Source organism: Mus caroli, chromosome 3 (genome assembly GCF_900094665.2).
Source record: "Mus caroli chromosome 3, CAROLI_EIJ_v1.1, whole genome shotgun sequence".
NCBI lineage: Eukaryota > Metazoa > Chordata > Mammalia > Rodentia > Muridae > Mus > Mus caroli.
This window is the reverse complement of record NC_034572.1, coordinates 16993344-17004563: the sequence shown is the minus strand read 5'-3', so window position 1 is coordinate 17004563 and position 11220 is coordinate 16993344.

Genomic DNA, 11220 nt, shown 5'->3' with positions numbered 1-11220 from the left:
TGTTCCCTGTCTTAATAATACATACTTTTGCTTTGAAAGAAAAACTAACCACTCTTGTCACATTTCAGGGACACCTGAAAAATGAGACTTCTTGTGAATTTTCAGTGCGAGGATGACAGAGACTAAGCACATCAGAGATTGTTTGACAGCTATGCCCCGCACAGTTCTCAAGATCTTGACTATGCAAGTAGCCCTGAGCTCACGTGTTTGGCCTTCTTTCCTTTGTCCCAATCTCACATTATGGTAATATTTTTGATTTCCAAGTTGGTCAGGGTTTGCAGCTAAAATTTCCTAACTGTGACAAACAAAAACTATGTCCTAGGTCTGACTTGTCTGTGAGAAAGTGAGCGTCTCAACAGGTGCAGGAACAGTGTGTGCTTACTTCCAGGAGCTTCGTTACAGCCCATTTCTTTCTGTTTCATTTGTCTTGGTTTTATTTATTCATTAATTCAATGACATATCATTTTTCTATCTCCTTTTCATGATTAATATATCCAAGGCATTGAATCTCTGTATAAATGTCATTTTCTCAATAAAAAAAAAAAAGGGTGACCTGAGAGCACCAAAGACACTTTTTAGCACTTTTTCATAATACTTTTTATTTTCTCTGTACCAATTTGTTTAATTATTTATACAGTATGCTTATTGTCGATCTTCTGAAAATAAGGAGTCCATTTCAGGAAATTAAGAAATATCTGATTATTTTCATCATAACAATGTTATTTTACATTTCTCTGTCACTCTCACTCTCTCCCTTCCCCACTTTGTGTGTGTGTGTGTGTGTGTATGTGTGTGTGTGTGTTTCAGAGTGCCAAGGGGTAAGGTTAGGGGAACAATTTAATTTCAGGAATTCATTCTTTCTTTCTAACATGTGTGTTCAGGGATGCACATTGGCTCACCCTTACCTACCCAGCTATCTTATCAGTCTTGCTCATTTTTTGCCTAACAAATGCCTGCTACTTACCATTTGCTATTAGTTAGAGAGAAGAAGTTTGTAAGGGATGGTTATAAAACTACATGTGTATTAGTCACTTCTTCTTGTTGAAGTGACACTTGTACCTGACTAGATTACCTTGATGCTTTTGTCATAAAGTTTGAAAGAATACAGTCCATCATGGTGGATGAGATCAGCTGGTCCCATTGTATCTTCAGGCAGGTAAGAGAGGGCCAACAGGTGGTATAGATATTCTATACAAAACTTTAAGGCTGACCTGAGACCTATAAACAGTTCCTGTTGTACCTCTCCTACCAGATTAAGAAGCAATAATGGTTATTTATATGGTTATTATTATGGGACTAGTCAGGAAAGTGAAGGCCAGCTTGTCTCTGAGGTCATACACACGCTTCTTTGGAACTGGGCAGTATATGGAAGATGGGAACAGTAGAAGGAGAAACATTCTGGTGAATGATTGAAGTTCTTTCAACCCATTTTTCATGGAATTTTGAACTATGAGGAAGCTGGTATGGAAGACAGCAGGAGAGAAATCTTATAAGAAACAGAAGGTCACAGCAGAAATTGAGCCACATTTTTGTTGTGGCACAGAAAGTAAAACAAAAAATATGCCTAATGAACTTAAAGATTTAGCTAAAATCACTCCAAAGCAAGCCATTCAACAGTGGTTTAATCACTTAGGTAGAGGTTTAAAATGAGGCTAGAGCTTCAGCTTCTAGGAATTCGAATACTTGCATTTAGAACAGAAGGAAAGGAAGGAAGGAAGGAAGGAAGGAAGGAAGGAAGGAAGGAAGGAAGGAAGGAAGAAAGGAAGAAAGAAAGAAAGAAAGAAAGAAAGAAAGAAAGAAAGAAAGAAAGAAAGAAAGAAAGAAAAGAATGCAAAGATTATCAAGATAGTGAAAACAAGAGTCCAGAGGCCACCATTGGACCTAAGCATGACCCTTTGACTTTTGCATGGCTAGATTACAGAATTACAAATGATAACCCTGGTATATTCACTCCTATCTTTAAAAAAAATAAGACTTTAAAAAGTGTTTATTTTATCCTCATCTCACAACTTTATGTTGCCAGACAAATGTGTAATTTTCCATCTTTTGTTTCATAGTCCTTGTAAAGGCCAATAGATTGTGCTTAAGTAATTCCTGATTGTTGATGAGCAGCATCTTTGTTAGCTGTTGTATATTGATTTTCTCCAAACTGAAACATTTGCTCTTGGAGGAAAGTTTGTAAAACATTGTAGAAGAGGGCTGGAAAGATTGTTAGAACCAGAGGACCAGGAAGTTGACTTTGAGATTTTTTTCTTCTTGAAGTGGTAGAAAAACATCTCTCAGGACACCAAAACAGGATGGAAACTTTAATAAAATCTGAACAAACCAGCATCAACAGATAAGCTCACAATTCATACTTGATCCATCTCAGTTAAAGAGATTTTTGGATTGTAAGTTGATAATGTGATGGGGGAGAGTTTAGTAGTCCTGAGCACAGCGAGTAGATTTTAGAATTGAGAGTAATTTAATTTGTTGTGGCTAGAAGAGGAATATGATGGGCAGCCTCTACTATGGACCCCAGTGATCCCCTCTTCCTCAAATTCATATCCTTTCAGGATTCCTTTCTTTTGTATAAACTGAGTCTATTGCCTCACATCTAACAGATAGAATGTGGCAGATGACAGGGTATTCTATTACATTTCTCTTCACTATGGCTAAACATCTGACAAGAAGCAAGTAAAGGAAAGTAAATTTTATTCTGGCTCTTGGATTGAGAGTATAGTCCATCATGGTGGAAGGGCAGAGAATTTGGAATAATAGAAAGCTACATTAAGAACTATGCTACTGGGCTGGTGAGATGGCTCAGTGGGTAAGAGCACCCGACTGCTCTTCCGAAGGTCCAGAGTTCAAATCCCAGCAACCACATGGTGGCTCACAACCATCTGTAACGAGATCTGGCGCCCTCTTCTGGAGTGTCTGAAAGACAGCTACAGTGTACTTACATATAATAAATAAATAAATCTTAAAAAAAAAAAAAAGAACTATGCTACTATGCCTGTCCATATCTGTATGTATCAAGTAGTGGGGAACGATAGGAAGTGGGGCCAAGCAATGAACATCAAGGACTATCCTCTATAGTCCTACTTACACTAGGCAATCCCCACAATTCTAGGATTTCAAAGCTCCACCAATCATCACCATTATCTGAGGACTAAGTGTTCTAGTATGGTAGTTTTGGGGGGACATTCTTCATCTATCTAGTAACAGATGCTAATTTTGATGCCTGATTACATGAGATTTCTGTCTGTGAGGGAAGTTCTTTCTCAGTACCTCTTGAATGATGTACCCTGGGGGAAGTCATCTGCCAAACCATAAGGCAATGTCAGGCCCATGGGAGAAAGCTTGAAATCTGGTTTTCAGAAGCCTGTTAAAAACTTTGAGAATAAGCAATAGAGCAAGTCCTTCCCGATCCAATGCTTAAAATAACTGCAGCCCAGCCAAACCTTGATTATAGCTCATGAGGGAACAAGATCTCAAACAACTAAGCTAAGGTGATATAGCCAACTTCCGCTGTTTTCAGCCTTTAAAGGATGAGAAAATAATTCATGCAGAAAAGGTTAAAAAATACAGTAGTGCTTTAGAGGAAAAACTATACTATAATATTCCAATTGCTATTATGCAATGTTCTCTGAGGAAACACTTCTCATCTGTTCAGTAAGATGACATTTCCAATGAGTTCATCATCCCCCAAAGAGCTTTTATTTTCCAGTTTGTTCTCTTACATCTCTACTTGCTTCCTGGAGCTTTAGCCTTTCTGTTCTTTTAGTTGTAACATGATACTATGTATCACTGTTGAAAAGGCTGAAGCTATTGCTCAGATGGTAGAGCCATTGCCTAGTGGTATATTTGATCTTCATAACTGCACAAACCAGGCACAGTGGTATCCATTTGCCTTTCTAGCTTGGGAAGAGATGTTAAGATCAGGAGTTCAATGTCATCTTTGGCTACATAGTGAGTTTGAGGTTGACCTGGGTTACACATGACCCTTTCTCAGAATGATGAAANANANNGAGAGAGAGAGAGAGAGAGAGAGAGAGAGAGAGAGAGAGAGAGAGAGAGAAGGAAGAGGAAAAAGAGAGGCGTGCAGAAGGAAGGGTAGCTAAAAGGAGTGTGTTTTTGTCCTTGTATGACCTCAGAATGATTCAAAGTGATGTCCGTAAGGCCCATGCTAGATTGGTGGGTTCTTATGTAGTTTTCTATCCTGCTTTACCCTGTGCCAAGTACTGATCACTGTTGTGTGTGATTACCTTAGACCACTGTAATACCAACTTTAAAGGGGCTTTCCTAGTGTTGCACTTAGTAAGTGGTAGGCTGGAATATTTTATTATTGTGGGTGAATATCTAACCTAGTGCCTCTAGCCAAGTAACCTCCACTATGGGTCTGAAATGTGAGCACAGTCATGACAGTGAAGACCTAAGCCTTCTCTCCTCTAGTCAAGGATCTGCTCCACAGGAATGAGCTGGAGAATCCAGTGGGCTGCTGCCTATGCCCTTGAAAAGTGGCAGCTGGAACTGACCTTAAATGCTGTTCCAAATTCGGGCAGGCGATGCTTGAACTAGCTGTTTGCTTTGATTGTCAGGATCAGGAGCACCTGGCCATCACAAAGGAAAAATCAGAGAATTGATTGAGACATTTGGCTGAATGGAATGGAAACTCCTGGGTGATGCCTGTATACAAGACAACCATGTCAAGGACAGAGGCTGGCCATGTGAGAATCCATCATGTGCTTGGAGCACTTAGGGAATGCCTCACAGATCCTGGGTCATCCTGACACCTGTCACCGAGTCAGCTATTTTTAGGAGGCGTTAAGAGTTTAAAATGCAGCAAAATCTCAGATTTTAACAAGGGTTTTGGTTCTATTTTAACAATAAGATAGTCTTTTGTTTTTGTTATTGGTTTGAAACAGTCTGTTCTGAAACTCACAGGCCTCATGATTCAGTATCCTAATTGCTGATTGATGAAATTAGAGGTAAAATTAGCTCAGTGCCACCAGACTGATATCTAGTCCTCTCCCAAACCACTTCATTTAACTTCCATCTCTTTTCTTTTTTGGGGGGTGGGGTGGCGTGGGAGAAGGGTGCAGGGCTTTTATTCTAAAGCCCAAGATAGACTATAACTTACTATGTCGCTTAGTCTGGCCATGAATTGCTGGCAATCCTCCTGGCTCCTGTGTGCTGGGTTTACAGATTTGCCACCATGCCTGGCAAAAACAACTTTTTAAAAGCTAATTGGCACTAACATGATTTTGAAGTAGGATTTCAGTTTAACATTTTAACAATATTGATTTTTTTCATCACTTTCTTAATTTTACAATTAATTTCTTCAGAATAAATCCTTTATATTTCTTTCTTTTAAAAATCTGCATAGTTTTTAATCATAACTTTGGAAAACACATTACATAATTATTAAAATAATTTTTCTCATACACAGGCTATACATTCAGTAAAACTGTGATGAGCAAGTTTATCTTCTTTCACTGGTTGGCATCTGAAGGCTTTTTTCACATAATTTCCAGATTCTTTTCTTCCTCTTATTTTTCAGTCTTACATCTGAAATGAACACTATATCTAGTAAGATAGCTCAGAAGATAGACCATGTAAGGATGGCTTTGATCTTTAGCATAATAGTATATGTTTATAATCTCAGCACTGGCAATATAGAGGCAAACAAAAAGCTTTGGTTTTGCTGGCCAACTAGCCTAGTTGACAAGCTACAGGCAACTGAGAGACCAATGAGAGAAGCAGAGGCAGAGGTAGAGAGAGAGATACAGGGAGACAGAGAGACAGAGAGACAGAGAGACAGAGAGACAGAGAGACAGAAAAAGAGGCAGAGGCAGAGGCTGAAACAGAGACAGAGAGACAGAGAATGAGAACAGATTTTCAGACACAATCCCAGGAGATTTGTTTTTCTGTTCTGCACAAACATGTTTGAGCACATGCACAAACAGAAACTTTGCACATGCAAGTGTAAGTGTGCACCCCTACCCACCTCTTACATACACAGGAAGAACAATTAATTGGGAAGAAAATATGAGCAAGCATATTTCGTTTCTCTTCCAATTGCATTTCTCTCAACTGCCAATTCTCTTCATTCATTATTGATGTGTGTGAGACACAGGGGAACTGCAACTGTTTGAGAGTGGGCAGAAGCGGGATGGAATTACACGGACACCAACATATGTGTATTGTGTAGAGTCTCTTGATTATGCGAAAAACTTCTTGAAGCTTCCTAGAAAGAATTATTGTTTCGAAGATTTGTGCCACATTTTCATATAAAATTATTCAGGAAAAATGCTTTTCTGTAAATATTCTCTATGTTCTCACAAAGTTCTGAGATTTTGGGGTCAAAAATCAGGACAAAATTTGTATTAATTACACACCAACACACATGACAAATGATTTTGTTCATCCACGGGACCCTCAGATCTATTGTGATTCTCTCTGGAAAGTTTCTTTTGGGTACCCCCCATGATTTTCTCTCAAATCCTGTTATACAGACCTGAAAACAGTACATGGAAAGCCCACATTTGCTATGGGCATTCTGTTACTGTGATAGAACAGCCACTGAATTAATTCAGTTGGCATTCAGGTAGGCTCTATGCCCCTCAAGACTTATTTTATTTGTGAATGTAACACCATAAGTGACCCAAATCATATACTATAAACGTCTTGGGTGTAAGTAGAATAGTTTCTGAAAAAGCATGACGACCTGAGTTCAATCCAAACTAGTCATGTTAAAACTAGAGAACAGAGTTGAGCACTTGTAATCCTAGCACTGGGGAGGCCGAGACAGGAGTCAATTTAGCCAAATTAGTGAGCTACTTTCAGTGAGAGACCCTACTATAAAAAGCAAGATATATAGAGAGACTGAAGAAGACACTGGGAACCAACCTCTGATGTCCATAGACATACACATACACGTGTACACATGTTCATCTTTAAAAAACACATTAGCATGCACATGTATACACATACACAGACAGACACACACAAATTGTGATAGCACATCTGAATAATTTAAATGTTCAATTATTTTCAAAGTGAAACTTTGCACACTTCCTATTGAGTGAGATGACTCAATCAACAAATTCCTTGAGATTATTTTAGTAATTAATCGGAATTGTCAGGTGGAAATTTTGTTTTACTTTTTATGTGTCTATTTTCTTTGAAGTTCAAGCATACTGCTGAAACACCAATTAGAAGAAAATTGGATGTTATTTAATATAAATTAATATTGTTGAAGTTGTGCAGTTTCAACACTTGGTAGCCTGTGACTGGAGAACTACTATGAATTCTGGGATATCTTATACAACTACCTGCCAACCAGTGTTGCACAGCAAGACTTGGTCTCAAAGAAAAAAACATCTCGTCATCCACTAACAACAAAAATCTGTATATGGTTTACTCTGATTGGCCATGACAAACAGAAGGCAAAGGTGATTGAAATTCCATCTCTCTGTGATAATGGAACCCATGCCGACAAATCTCAGTTCAGAAGTCATGTCACTTTCTAGGTCACTAGCCAATAATTAAAGCCCTTAGCATCTGAGGAGAAGGCTCCCAGTGGGAGACTGGAGAGGCACTACAGCCCCTCTTCTAGTCGCTCTCTATCCCAGTTTTCTCCTCTCAATATGAATTGGTGAAACAGAAGCAGCTCAGTCCCATTGTACAATCTTCCCCAGGAAAACCTCAGAGAATGTGTTTATGGGAGCATGAGAACTGTTAATGAGGTTGAGAGGGGAACAGGTAAGATAGAGAGAGTAGTGGAGGGGTGAATAGAGCTATGGTATCCCTAGAAATCACTGAGGTGACTGCTATGTTACTTACATAAAAGGCATACATAATATTGTGCTTGGCAGTCCACCTTTGGTCCTCGGCATGGCTCAATACCACTCACTGATGGAGTCTGGCACAGGATTCTCAGGGCCATTTGGTTTTCATGACTTTTTTGATGATGGGACTTGGAATTGCTGAAGCCCTGCATGGGCCTGGGGTCAGTATGTGCTTGCATTAACAGCCCTGATTCCTCGCTGCCAGGTTTCCACAGTATGTATGTGTCTCTCAGATGGCAAGCACACAAAGACTCAAAGAGAGCACACACTGTACTTACAAACAGAAGTAAACAGAGCACAGGCTGGCTAAAATGTCTTCTTATGACACTGAGAATATGCTAAGTTTATAGTTTAATGTACAGGATGTATAAAATGTTAAGAAGCAGATTAAAGTAGTCTTGGCAGGCCTGAGATTTAGATTTCCCACCATTTGAACAGAGTAAGGTTAGAAAGGCAGGGGCTTCTCTTTTACTGATTCTTTCATAATATTCACACTGGTCTCCTTTCACAGTCTAATTCATCTGTCCCTCATGATGTATCCCAACTGTTTGTTAGGGCCACTGTCATACAGAAAGCAAAGAAGAGTGAAGAAAGGCCTGATTGATCACAAGGTCCTATCAGATGTCAAAGCTGGCTCTGGCTGACCTCACATCAACCCAGAGCTGCCTGATTTGATCTTTACAGGAGCGGCTTCTCCTGGCTGGCAGTTCTATCTGGAAGCCATGCGTCAGCACTGAGCTATGACCTGAGTCATGCTGCATTCATCTTATCTGAAGGAAGGAAATAAAACTAGAGGATTGAAAGAGGGGAGTGCTCAAAATACATACACATTAACTGAAGCCTTTTGTGTGGGTGCATTCTAGGAGCTTGAGCAACCATTAAAAATGATATGAAAATGTAACTGATCTTGACTCCAGTGGTATAGCGTGGAAATGTGCCTCCCTCCACTGCCCCTCAGTCCTTGCCTCTTTCTTCCTGCTTCTGTTTCTAGCAACCTCATAACCTCATGCAGCTGATCTCAACAAGGCTCAGTGGGAAACAGGAGAACATTTCATAAATTTTCTAGTGTCTTTAGAAATGCTGCCTTTAAGAATATCACCAAATCTTGATAATCTGCATGGTAGTTAGTGGTTGAAGACACAGAACAGATAAACATGTTGCTAGACAACTGCAGCTCGTTGCTTATCACCATTAGATCAATGGAAATCCACCTTTCAAAAATTACAGAAAAATCATAAAAACTCAAAATCTGGGAGAAAATATTATACCAATCATGACACATTGATGTCATATAAATTTGTACATTTTTTATTTAATTCTACTTTTCTTTGCAGAAATTTGAACATCGAGCTTCACATGTGCTAGGTATATCAAGCTAAACTTCCAGCTTTATGTTTTGTTTTCAATATATTTTCTAAATACTCTAATTACTTCTATTGGACTTTAAAGAGAATCACCCACACTGGCAACAAAACAAAAGATTACTTCATTAGATATTTGTTATAAAATAAACTTAGAAAACTGTTATTTTCTAAAGGTGCCTCTAAGCCACAGTGCGGGCATTCATTCTAGGCTTCATCAAAGAGTTAGGTAGGCCTGGCATGCTATAAAAAGGGCTGTATGCCCCCTGCTTTTGCTCTGTGACCTTTCTCTCGCTCTGACTCTCTTCTTTCCCTGACCCATTTCTCCTTCTCTCCTCTTCCCCCTCATGTTCCTGGCTGCCTGCTTCTTCCCCTTTCCCCTTCCCCTTCCCCTTCCCCTTCCCCTTCCCCTTCCCTTTTTCTTCCCCCTCCCCCTCCTCCCTCTCACTCCCCCCTCTCTCTTTCTCTGTCTCTACTCTTTTCTCTATTCCCCTTCCCATGCCCCATTCTACACTATACCCATCCTACGGATGGTCCCTCAGGGGGAGAGGCTGATGCTTCAGCATGGGCCCCTGGTTGCAAGGAGGGCTTTTGGGCTCTCAGCCACTCTCTGGTGTCCTTGAGGATGGAGGTATTCACAGTTATGACTGGCCTTCTAGCTGACTCCTCATTTTAGGATCTTTTCCCCTGGGTGAGATTTTTCTCTCTCCTTGAGGCAGTTTATTTATTGCTACTGGGAAATCTTAAGTCTAGGTGCACCGTTCTCTCAATGCCACAAAAGTTCAGCCCCAACTTCATCACATGAAGACCTGATGATCTGGCCTGTGTTGCCACTGTTTCTAGTAATTAATTTATCCTCAGGATGCAGGTAGGAATAATATTTATAACTTCTACTCCCACCTAAAAGGAAAAGGCTTTGCTGCTACTTCTAGGTTCCCTACCAGGATGCCTCCCAGCCTTAAAGGCTTCCGAATTCACAGGCTAAATTGGGGCCCAATACCCATGAGCTATAACTCTAAATAGCTGCATAATGGCGGGCACTGAACTGCCTTATTTCCCCACCCTCTGCTCTTTGCCCCTCCTCTTCCTCTCTCTACCCCGCCCCCTTCTCTCTCACTCTCTCACCGGCCCTACTTTGCTACTTTGCTACTGCCACCTCTTGTTAGCCCTCTCTCCACTGCCTGGCACTGAGTCGAGACACCAAACACACCTCCAGCCTCCTGCAGCTCCTGAACGCCACTGCTGCCACCACCACAATTGCCAGCTGCTTGCCCAAACAGGCAGCTTTAGAACTGTGCTCAATTCAGACCTGCCATTCTGCACAGTGTCAGAGGTTGCCTGTTGTGACAGGGAGAGATCTCCTGTTTGCCAGACAAAACTGGTCTCTTTGTCTTTGCTGATACATAACAACACTTCTGCCTTTGCATTCTAAGATTTAACATGTGACTTTCCTCCAGAGGTAGAGCTATCACTTCAGCGCCATCTTAGCTAAGGGTGGTCTCATGGTTAGCTGTAGCTTTAGCACCACCTTGGTTCAAGACAGTCTCGTGACTATCTGCCATCTTTGTTATAGGCAGTTCCCAACTCACTGCCTCCTCACATTAGAACACCACGACTTAAGGTCTCCAAAGACACGTCAATTAAGATAAGGTTTTCATTTGATTTGTATCCTGCCTTAGTTAAATAATAATCTTAATATCGATTTAAACATTTACAACAGCAAAAAGGTTAAAGATTACTGCCTTAAAAGTAAGTTTAGCCTTGTTTTTGCAAGTGTCATCACTGCTATTAACTTAAAATATATTCTCTTTATTTACTAGATACATTCTAGAACAAATAAATAACCACAGATTGTCTAACTCAGATACACTTAATAGATACTGGCTCTCAATCTTGTTAGAAATCTGCTAAATGTAACATTAAAGCTTACTTGGAGCCGGGCGTGGTGGCGCACGCCTTTAATCCCAGCACTTGGGAGGCAGAGGCAGGTGGATTTCTGAGTTCGAGGCCAGACTGGTCTACAAAGT